This window comes from Caretta caretta, chromosome 9, assembly GCF_965140235.1.
Source record: "Caretta caretta isolate rCarCar2 chromosome 9, rCarCar1.hap1, whole genome shotgun sequence".
Classification (NCBI taxonomy): domain Eukaryota; kingdom Metazoa; phylum Chordata; order Testudines; family Cheloniidae; genus Caretta; species Caretta caretta.
The window spans coordinates 61,959,291-61,971,485 of NC_134214.1; positions in this window are offsets into that span (position 1 = coordinate 61,959,291).

Here is a 12,195-nt window from a genome sequence, read left to right on the forward strand (position 1 = left end):
GCTGTGCAGTATCATGTGTCAAGACCCTTTTGCAAAAGTTAATAAGTCATTCTCTTCAGGGCTATCACAAAGTGCTTATGCAAAGTCCTATTATAAAAAAATAAGTAGCCCAAGTGAAAAAACTCAGAGCTAACACTGTTGAGTGTTCTCAGAGAAGGGAGTTGTTGGGGGCACTGGGCATGGCCACTAGGTAACTCGAGGGGATGGAAGACCATGAGGGTCGATGAAGCCCCCTCGCACTAGGCCCAAGTGACCTTGGCCCCCCCGCCTGGAGGCACTCGCAGCAGTCATGCTGAGCATTCTGCAACAATATGTTGCAAGCGCAGACTGTCTGAAACTGAACAAGGCCAGACAGGGCAGATATGGCAAAACAATGCTGAACAAAACAACTCCATATATAGTTTAACAGATGGTACAAAGAAAAAGGGCACTAGCTGGTATACCGAATTGGCTGGCTATATGGATACTTAGGGCAGCTTGCTATTAAATAAATATGCTAAAAAAAAATGTATAAAAGTCTGTGTAACTTCCTACTCTGTGTGCAGGATTTGAGATTAATGTCTCCCTGTACCACTTGACGCTTCAAATAAACTTTTCCACTTCTCCACCCCGTTGTGATTATTGGGCGACGCATACCGGGCAACGAACCCTGCTGTTGCTTGCCTCGGCACTCTGTGCCAGCGACAGCAATGAGATCTTAAAATGGGCCTGTTGGCATTGCAACTGAGTCTAGCACTGTACCAGATGGACTAGTTCAGCTGGAAAGCATGATATGAGATCCACCTCTTCAGGGAACCAGTCCTAGGAGGGGAGGGACACAGGGGCAAGGGAACAGGGTGAGTTGAAGTCCTGCATACCAAAACCATATTTGATCAAATCATCCCTGAGCGCAAAGGCCTCTAGTCACACTGACAAAATACAAATACTGTCAATCCTTGTAGAGGGCAGCAAGTAGCCTTTGACTTTTCCAGCTCAGGGAATGATCAAGCCAATGGAGGAGACACCCCAAATTCATCTCCCTGGAAAAAACCAAACAGCTAGAGGCTAGTAGCAGAGAACAGTTCTGTGTCCCAGTGAACCCACCCCAGATGAAGTGCAGTTCAGAGCACACCAGCTTTGAAAGGGCTCTCTATTATTTGTTGGAAGATTTCCCTTAGTTCTAGGTCTCAGTCCTCATGCGACAGGGAGAGAGCTATCATGTTAGCCAGCACTCTGGTCACTATTAATACTATTTAGGTTCTCCTGGAGAAGGACAGAGATGTATTTGATTAGCGGGCTAGTGAATCAATGAGCCAATTAGTTCATTATCAAAGAAGCTGTACAGAAGGAGTGCTGAGCAGGGAAGAGAAGGAGAGAAACAGGGAGACAGAAGGCTAGGAGGGCCTGACAAAGGGGTCCTCTGCAGAGAGACACCTTACCTCCCCCCTCGTTTGGGGAAGGTGTTAGAAAGCTGAGATACAGTGTAAAGGTATGGAGACATTGATATGTGCTGATGAAGGGATTAAACACTAAATAACCTACATGGAGTGTTCACAAACAAGGCCTCAGAGTCATCTCTGTGGGTGGAAGAGATGGGGGTGTAGAACACTGTCCTGTCACACACCATCTTCAAAGGGCTTTGTGGCATGGGCCCAGGATATCTCAAAGACCCTGTAAAGCTCTGAGATGAAGAGCATGGGTGAAAATTTAGCTCCTCTGGCACCTTGGAGCTCTCTACAGTAAGTGTAAAGCTCATCTGTGTGAGAGACAGAGCTTTCTCAGGGGCTGGCCCTAGGCTGTGGAATGAACTGCCCCAGGAACTAAAGGCCATCACAGAGTTCAAAACCTTCCGCTCCAAATGCAAGGTGCTTGGCTCTGACTGGCCTTCTCTAGTATAAATACGTAGTGTGAAGATGGGGTGTGTACCTCATACTGGCACTAAAAGGGTCAACAGGAGCTAGAGAAGCCAGTTATGCTACCTGGCTGCATCTGGAGGGTGAGCCAGGCCTCATTAAAGATGAAGCCCAGCTGGGGAAGCAGCTGGCTGGTTTCTGTTAGGATATAGATATTCAGGCCTTTCGGTAAAGGCCTATACGCTAAGAATATAGGTGTATTCTTATCACTTGGCTAGTTAGGGGTATAAAAGAAAGAATCAAAATCACTGTCTGCCAGTGTAAGGTCCTTCTCTTACTGCGACAGTCTGAGGCCCTGTTCTTAGGCTAAGATCTTTGGCAAGGCAGCAGAGGCAGCCATAAGCTGGGAAGCGAATGGTCACATCCTCACATTCCAAACTAGTCACATTGAAATAAGGTGCTATTGGGCTGTTAGGAATACAATCCTGTCCTGATAATGCCTATCACCTCCAGAGAAAGGTAAGTGCCTAGAAGATGTAAAAGGAAACTTAGTTTGATAGCATCCTGTCTGGCAAGAACTCACTTATCAATAGCTGGGATGTGAAATCCTCACTTCTGTATTGTTTTGTCATTATAGTTCCCACTTTGCCATTGTTTATCTGTATAATCTCCGTCTGGTTCTGTGATTGTTCCAGTCTGCTGTATAATTAATTTTGCTGGGTGTAAACTAATTAAGGTGGTGGGATATAATTGGTTACATAATCATGTTACAATATGTTAGGATTGGTTAGTTAAATTTCAGGAAAACGATTGGTTAAGGTATGGCTAAGCAGAACTCAAGTTTTACTATATAATCTGGAGTCAATCAGGAAGTGTGTGTGTGTGTGTGGGGGGAATAGGAACAGGGAATGGGGGTAGGGAAATTAGACTCATGTTTTGCTAAAGGGGGAAATGGGAACAGGGAATGGGGGTGGGGAAATTGGAATCATGTTTGGCTAAGGGTAGAAATGGGAACAGGGACACAGGTGTAAGGCTCTGTGGTGTCAGAGCTGGGAAGGGGGACACTAAGGAAGGAAACTGGAATTATGCTTGTTGGAAGTTCACCCCAATAAACATTGAATTGTTTGCACCTTTGGACTTCGGGTATTGTTGCTCTCTGTTCATGCGAGAAGGACCAGGGAAGTAAGTGGGTGAAGAAATAAGCCCCCTAACAGTTTCTATAACAAGAGGAAGCTCAGAGTAGAAAGGGGTGCAGGGTGAGATGGCAGAAGCCTCCAGTCTCTCTGTAACTAGCAGGGAAGGGAACCTGGAGAGATACAGAGATGCCACCCAGGTGTCACATGCTCCAGTGGTAAGCCCTGACAGAAGGGCAGGACTGGGGAAGAAACCCATGGAGATGTTCCAGTGAAGAGAGGCTTCAGGAGGGAGTTTACACCCTGGGATGGGCCCTGATGGAAGAGGACAGTGGCAGGGTGAAGCAGACTCCTGGCGTGGGCCTGAGAGAAGCCACCCCAGAGACAGATGGCCTTAACGGTGGACTGGAGCAGAGCAAGACTCCAGGGAAGTAACCCCTAAGAGGCAGCATTCTGCAGAAGCACAGAGAGCTGGGGAGGAGCCCCTGAGGAGGGGCATAAGTTGCTTTTGTTGTGGTTTGTGGTTTGCTTTTGAGTTTGGTTTAAAGCCTGGGGCCCCTGGTCTGACGGAGGAGTGGGACAGAAGAGGGGCCCTGCAGAAGAGCTCAGACTGATGACTAGTGTCACAGGGGACATTGATACCCCTGAAGGGGAGAGACTTTAAAGTGACCTGGCCAGAGGGCTGAATCATGAGAAGAGAGACCACCATAACGAGTCAGAGCAGCTGTCAGCAGTGGGGGCTAGATAAGGGAAGAGCTGCTACGCCACGCCCGGCCACGAGGCGGCGCCTGTAGTGAGTGTGCCACAAGTACTCCTTTTCTTTTTGCGAATACAGACTAACACGGCTGTTCCTCTGAAACTAGTCTGATTTGGCGATGTTTCACACCTACTTTGCATTCATTTTGGACTGGCATAAATGACTCAACGAGGTGCAAAGTAACACAGATTCCGGCCTAATGACCCTGGTTCTCCTCTGCTTTACACTGTTGTAACTCCATTGACTTCACTGGAGATGCTCCCAAGTTACTCGTCTAGCTAAGAAGAAAGTTCTACTCGATTCCTTCAGGGTATTTGCCTTTGCCAGGACATAGGCTTTAACCATGAACTTGGCAGGGCATTAGTTATAACTGTAAAAGCCAAATTGCAGCATGCCTTGTGGTACTCCAGTCTCTGAGAACCCTGAATGCCTAGGATACTTCTGATAACTAAAAGACAGAGTGGTCTAGTTACATACATCACTGAAAAATAAGGTCCTTAGAGCGCCATTGAAGCAACTCCAGTTTACATCAGCTCAATATTGTAGTTAAGGGGGTGCTCCATCAGTTTGTCTATGGCTGACCTGCAGTAGCTTATAGTCCTTGGATGGGAGGCCACAGTAGAAATGAACCTGATTAACCTATGTTCTCCAAGAATAAAGCCAGGACTACAAGGCTGATCACAGATGAGAATCTGTGGTACTGATGCCACAGTTAAGGCTGAAAATCTTTCCAGCTGATTTTTGAGCCACCTACTTAGTTCCACAATAAAAGGTCTTTGCTCCATGAAATTCTTCATGCACTGTCTCCTATCAGAGGAGATTTGTTCTCTTTCATTCATTCATTTTGCAAAGTTTGAGGTGCTTGGCACCAGCCATTTGTGAGATGTGTGAATTTAAAATATGGCTGGTACCAGTGCTTTACTCTTGGAGTAGCCTTCTGCATGGGTAGCTCCTGAGCCTGCGTCTGCTCTGGGCACCCTTATCACAGGGCATAAAGGGCTCTGGCCCCTCCAGCTCACATGTGAATTTCAGTGAGTTGTTTGTATGGGACAATGTAATGTCAATATGATCCATGAGTCAGAGAACAGAGATGTTTGGAGGAAGATAGCACCAGCAGCCTGGGCTTATCTTTCTGTCCTGCTGTGAACACCCTCTCTATAATTACACGTGATTATTGTTCAGTGCTATCAACTACCTGTCTCATGGACCCTGCCACACTCCCACTCCTTGAAGTCTGTGAATACCCACGCTCTGTGAAGACTAAAATAGGAGTTCTTTATTAACACCCACAGAAGGCAGCCAAAAGGTCAAACTGTGCCAACGGGCCATACATCTTGTCAAGACATGCAACTTGGGTGCTCTCATGTCTTGGACTGCAGACCCAGGGCAAAACTTAGAAGGTGCAGGAAAGAAGATTAATTAACCCTCATTTTTCCAGGATGGGAGGGTGTGTGTGGGGGAAACATTTAAAGGGTAATTTGTGACCATGGGTGACCCAAAGCGGGGCAGTTAATGGAACTTGTGTCCTTGGTCCCATCTAAAATTTTTGTTAAAACCAACCGATCAAAAAATTATTCAAGACTAGTTCAGGGAGCTGGTAGGGGGAACAAATTCCTGGATTGGGTAAAACACATGGAGCCAAATGTAATCCAACTCCTCATTCTGGGAAAGCTTATCTTATCAACTCTCAAAATCTGTCTGCTAGAGATATGTGCATTATCCTGCAGGGGGAAAGGCATTACTGGATGCTTCCAGTACGCCTGCCTACACAATGACACAGAGCTACTGGAAATTCACAAAATGTAAACGTCTTGTAGCAATTTAATCAGCTGCTTGGGGAATTGCACAAGTGGGTTAAGTGCATCCCAAGGTCTGGCCATGAGTTGGTGGACACAATGAGTGCATTGCATGCACTTTGAGAGTCCCTGAGGTTTTTGACCAGTTGTGGTGTTGAGTTTACTGATAAGATCAGTCCACACAAGAAAACGGAACAGAGATGCTTGGGTGAGGATAGCACTAGAGCCCTACGTGTATCTTTCTCGTGCAAAGCAAAAAGCAACCCCATAACTTACTGTCATAATTGTCCTTTGCCGTGTGCTCCCAGGCTCCAATTCACCGCACCTCTTGAAATTATTCACTGCGGAAGCTCTGTGAACAGCAGGAAATCATTTAGAGTAACTTTTTAATGAACAAAATTAATTTAGATCAAATATTAGCTTAACAAATGTTTATAGATTCAGTCTCTTGGGCAGTTTCCCGGCCTGGCCATCAGCAATGACATAGAACCGTAGGACTGGAAGGGACCTTGAGAGGTCATCTAATCCAGTCCCCTGCACTCCTAGCAGGACTAAGTATTATCTAGACCAGGGGTCGGCAACCTTTTTGAAGTGGTGTGCCGAGTCTTCATATATTCACTTTAATTTAAGGTTTTGTGTGCCAATAATACATTTTAATGTTTTTTAGGTCTGTCCACATAGAGTGGGTACCTACCTTCTCCCTGGTTCTAGCCATTCTTTTCCTCTCTCTGCACTGAGATGAGGATGGGAGTGCGCTAAGAACAGGGCTGGGGGTGAAGGAGCAGGCTGGGGGTTGGGGTGCAGGGTCTGGCCAGGAGCTAGAATGAGGGAGGGGGCTCAGGGTTGGGGCAGAAGGTTTGTGTGTGGAGTGTTTACCTGGGCAGCTCCCATTTGGTGCGAGGGGTGCAGGTAGGAATGTGGGGGTGTGTGTGCAGGAGCTCCTGTTTGGTGCTCAGGGTGGGGGTGGGGATGTGGGGGCTGCAAGAGTCAGGGCATGGGGTGTGGGGGGCTGGGTATGTGTGGGGGGTGCCAGAGTCAGGGCTGGGGTTGTGGGGGGGTGCAGGGGTCGGGGCATGGGGCTGGGGTGTGTGGGGGGTGCAGGGGTGAGGGCAGACAACTGGGTGTTTGTGAGGAGGGGTCAGGGCAGAGGGCTGGGGTGTTGGGGGGGTGCAGGGGTCAGGGCAGAGGGCTGGGAGGTATGGGGAGTGCAGGGGTCAGGGCAGAGGGCTGGGGATGTGGGCTGGGGTCGTGGGGGTGGTCCCAACCCCCTGCCCTGAGCGGCTCATGGCAGGGGGCTGGAGGGGATATGCCCTGATTCCACCCCCTTCCCCAAGGTCCCCGGAGTAGAGAGTGCACTGCGGCTCCGCTTTTCCCTCTCCTGCTCCCTAGCAAGGGCCGTCAGCTGATTGGCTGCAGGGAGGGAGAGAAGGAGGGGCAGGAACCCAGCACGCTGGGGGAAGAGGCGGGGGGAGGGGAAAGCTTGTCTGCTCTGTAAGGAGAGAGCGGTGGACGGGGGGCAGAGAAGAGCGGGCCAGGCCGTGGGCCGTCTTTGGCATGGGTTCCATAGGTTGCCGACCCCTGATCTAGACCATCCCTGACAGGTGTTTGTCTAACCTGCTATTAAAAATCTCCAGTGATGGAGATTCCACATTTATTCTAGTGCTTAACCACCCTGACAATTAGGAAGATTTTCCTAATGTCCAACCTAAATTCCTTGCTGCAATTTAAGTCCATTGCTTCTTGTCCTATCCTCAGAGGTTAAGGAGAACAATTTAACTCCCTCCGCCTTGTAACACCCTTTTATGTACTTGAAAACTGTTGCCATGTTCTCTCTCAGTCTTCTCTTCTCCAGACTAAACGAACCCAGTTTTTTCAATCTTCCCTCATAGGTCTGTTTTCTAGACCTTTCATCATTTTTGTTGCTCTTCTCTGGACTTTCTCCAATTTGTCCACATCTTTCCTGAAATGTGGTGCCTAGAACTGGATGCAACACTCCAGCTGAGGCCTAATCAGCATGGAGTAGAGCGGAAGAATTACTTCTTGTGTCTTTCTTACAACACTCCTGCTAATACATCCCAGAATGCCGTTTGCTTTTTTTTTCAGCAGTGTTGCACTGTTGACTCATATTTAGCTTGTGGTCCACCGTGACCCCCAGATCCCTTTCCGCAGTTCTCCTTCCTAGGCTTTCATTTCCCATTTTGTATGTGTGCAGTTGATTGTTCCTTCCTAAGTGGAGTATTTTGCATTTGTCCTTATTGAATTCTATCCTATTTACTTCATATGATTTCTTTAGTTTTTCCAGATCATTTTGAACTTTAATCCTATCCTCCAAAGCACTTGCAACCCCTCCCAGCTTGGTATCATCCACAAACTTTATAAGTGTTCTCTCCATGCCATTATCTAAATCATCAATGAAGACATTCAACAGAACTGATCTCTTTGGGACCCCACTTGATATGTTCTTCCAGCTTGACTGTGAACCACTGATAACTACTCTGTGGGAATGGTTTTTCCAACCAGTTATGCATCCATCCTATAGTAGCTCCATCTAGGTTGTATTTCCCTAGTTTGTTTATGAGAAGGTCATACAAGACAGTATCAAAAGCCTTACTAAAGTCAAGATATACCACGTCTACTACTCCCCCCACCCCCGCCATCTGCAAGGCTTGTTACCCTGTCAAAGAAAGCTATTCAGTCGGTTGGACACGATTTGTTCTTGACAAATGAAGGTCTATGTATCTTGGCCCCTTTGTGGATTCTGTCTAAAAATCTTGTGTGTTTAGAAGAATTCAGAATTCTGCTGAATGATACAGTGGTCTGGAAATGGTACGTATCCACATGAGCAGCCCCAGAAGGCCCCAAAGGATGACCCACAGTCCTGCATCTGGTATGAGAATTGAAATCAGTGGGAATGGAATCGCTGACTGGGCAGAGATATAACCTGGACTGGCTCTTTCAAGGTGATATGGCTAACATGCCCCAGGTGAATGGAGTCTATAGGATTGGATCCTGTATTTAGAGGCAAAATCTGAAATCAGGCACCTTCATGCTCAGAACCCTTATTCTCCACAATGTCTGCCCTGAAGTAAATAACTCAAGCCTTTCATAACAAGAGGTTTCTCATGAGCTACAGTAAATGGCCAGCCCTACGTTCCTTCTCTCACATGCAAATGATTGGTACCAGATAAGGCAGTAACTGTCCACCTCTTCACCTCAGTGCTGGTTCATTCCAGACACTAGCTATTTCATCTGCTAAATTACTGAAGGAATCATAAATACTGTTCATTGATCAACACCAAGTCATGTCCTCTTTGCCGTGAAGGGCAAGACTCCGATTGGCTCCAGTGAGAGCAGGATTTCTGCTTTCAATCAGCTTATGCCTAAGAGCCCTGAAAAATGACTGACCCCCTCCTAGGTGCATAATTCTCCCATAATTCCCCACCCCGGGTCTCAGCACTCTTCCACCTCCAGCCCTGCTAAGGACCATGTCCTTCCAGGCCAGCTGTCCAACTTATTTGAAATCTGTACCTGCTAATCACCCTACAATTCAATGTGCCATCCCCACTGACAGTTGCTCAATGCTCACACTTCCCAGGTGTCTTTCACCACCAAAATAGGTTAAATCCTTAATGCTGATGCAGTACCACCCTGATACGAGGATGTCTTAGCACCATGTGGGAACAATAAACTAAACAGAACAACAAAAAGCAGGACAGCACAGCCGGATGCTGGTGCAGGGATGGAGAAGAAACCCCAGTCCCTCTCTCAGAACATCAGGTAATACCAATATTCTCAACTCAGCTCAGAATAAACATGGAAACGGGAATGTTTCATTCTCTTATCGAAGGATACCTGGGATGGACCATCCATCGGCAGGTACCCAAAAGGAGAGCTCCAGAAGTGTGGGCCCTTGGTGGGGGAAAAAAAGCCATTCATGGTTCTATCTCAGGACAGTCAGTAATCTCAGCCCTAAGGCTTTCATTTTCCATAACAAGACATAAGACAGCCTCAGGGAGTCTGGCAGCATATTATTTCAGGGCTGTTAAATACTATACTATGCAAATGTTGGCATTATTATGACTTATGCAAGGTATTACCATGACATAATTTAACTATACATTCTTCTATTAAATTCAAAGGCGATTTGGTATTTATATTATATGCTCTAAACATGCCTAAATAACAAGCAATTTACTAAATCCAAAGAGTAACAAAACATTTATAAGCATTTGATCAAGGTACTTAGCAATGGGCTAAACCCACGGGGTGCTTAGCCCCATATTGGTCAGGCAGGTATTAGCAGTGAACCCTTCAAGAGTTCACTTTTTTACACCATTTAATAAACAAGTGATGTCATTGCCAATTATTGGACCTTAGCTAAAGCCAGACGAAGCAAGTTCTTATGTAGCTAATTATTTACTGCACCTGCTACCCAGTTAACTGTGTTTTATTTCTATTAGTTCAGCCCAAACCTTAAAATACCATTATCTTATTTGAAGGGCCTCTACAAGTTTAACACAACAACTCTACTTTCTCATGATCTCATTCTTTTGGTCACATGCTGGGGTCTATTGCTCATGATGTTACTATCCCAGCTCAGCTTAAAACCACAATTCACCCAACTCTAATGTGGGCTTATGTTCCTACAGCAAACTTTGGCATGCACTACACACTGGCTTGCAGATAATTCTGAAATTTGATGTGGCTGTCATTGATTCTTCAGCACAGGCACATTGACAAGCCAGACAGCCATATTCTAGGACAGCTGTGGTCTGATGGGTTTCACAGCTTGCCCTCCAAATAACAAATGTTACAGTCCTCAAGCCCAGAGGTCACTAAGGTGTGAACTACTGGGGTGAGGGCCTTCTCTGCCTGGAAAGAGATGAAAACAGGGCTTCGAGGGTCAACCCATGGTCAGCAATGACCCCACCTGTAATCAGATCAACCTGCTTGGCCAGACCCCATTAGAAGACATAGTTACCAAAGGATAGGAGAATTCCTCCAGAAACTAGCTTCACAAAGGAATTAAGCAAGCCTAGTGCACCTTATGATTTGTATGATCTAGCTGTTGGTAATTTTTGGGCTTTGGCCTTGATAATGCCATTGCAGTATTTACCTAAAGTACTTTATCGGTCCCCCATTGCCATGGTAGCTGAGCACTTCACAGTCTTTAATGTATTTATCCTCAAAATACCCTTGTGTGTTGGGAGATGTGATTATCCCCAGCTACAGATGGGAACAGAGGCACAGAGAGATTAAATAACTGCCAAAGGTCTCTCAGGGAGTCCATGGCAGAGCAGATAATTGACAAGTCTCCTGAGTCCCAGCTAGTGCACAAACCACTAGACAATGGTTCCTCTATGCCATCACTTACTGCAATTACGTGCCAGTACACTTATAACAAAAGATGATAATGTACAACTATCTACTGCATAGTGTATAGTCAGCCAACTGAAATGTAACAAAGCAAATATTTATTGTAAAGAATTTATTTATGGGCTTAATAGAAGTCCAGTTAAAACAGGTGATTTGCATAATATCAATCTATTTAATTAGAGTTTAATCCTGAAGTTCCTGGAAAAGCATATACGTGTCACCTTTGTTCTGTAAATAATTCAGAGATAACCTGCTGCATAACTATGCAGAATCTTTGAACATTTTCCTCCTTGGGTTTTTGTGGAATCTACGTTCCTTTACTCATTCATATATCTGAAGGTCATGTGTAAATCAGGTCAAATATTGCGAAATGGTGGCTGTGAATATTCATTGGAATTCTGAATGACTATTCAGTTCAGTCTGACTTCACTCATGTCCCCTTATTACTCAGTATTTGCAAATGGAGCTGAAAAACAGGGAAATGATTTAATATAAAATGTTGACATTTCAAAGATGCTTCCACTTCCCAGCATTTGAAAGGGACCCATTTTCTGTTTCTTTTCACAATATTTTCCACAATAATTTATCAACATTTAATTTTTTTTATCAAACTTGTTTTAAATCCTTACAGTAACTTTTTTAATTTCACAAATCCCTAGTTGCCTTTAAAAATAAGGTTTCTGGAAAATGAAAAACATTAAGAACAATTGCAAAAACGATTTTGTTAACAGTTTCAATTAAAATTTCAGGTAAAAAGATACAGAAAATGTCCTGAAAAGCAGAAAACTTCTATGATGTAGACAATTTTTGCAAAAAGTTTTGTTTATGGGAAAAAAGCCATAGAAGAACTTTTTGTGTGAAAAATGTTGACCACCTATATTAGTGAAAATAAGTTTCTGTTCACACAAATACTTGGGGAAATTAAAGTTCTCATACATATCTGTATCTTTATACAGACAAGGGGCTTTCTGCACCAACAAAGATCTTTCTTATTCTCCTGTTCAAAAAGCTTTAATAAGATCAATAGAGATCATGTGATTTAGGTGACCAATCATAGATGATGAATAAATTGCTATTTGTTCAACTGAACTGTTTGTGAACACAGAGTAATATGACAATTGTTCACTAAAATGATCCAGAGAGATGTTAGAAGCAATGGTCCAGATCCTCAAAGATATTTAGGTACCTAATTCCCATTGATCTGGGCTCATGTGCCAAGTTCAGAAGTAATGTACAAGGTGAAGTAAGTTGGATGTCTGTGCACTAATATAGTACCATTTGCTTCCCCCCAGATCTACTTA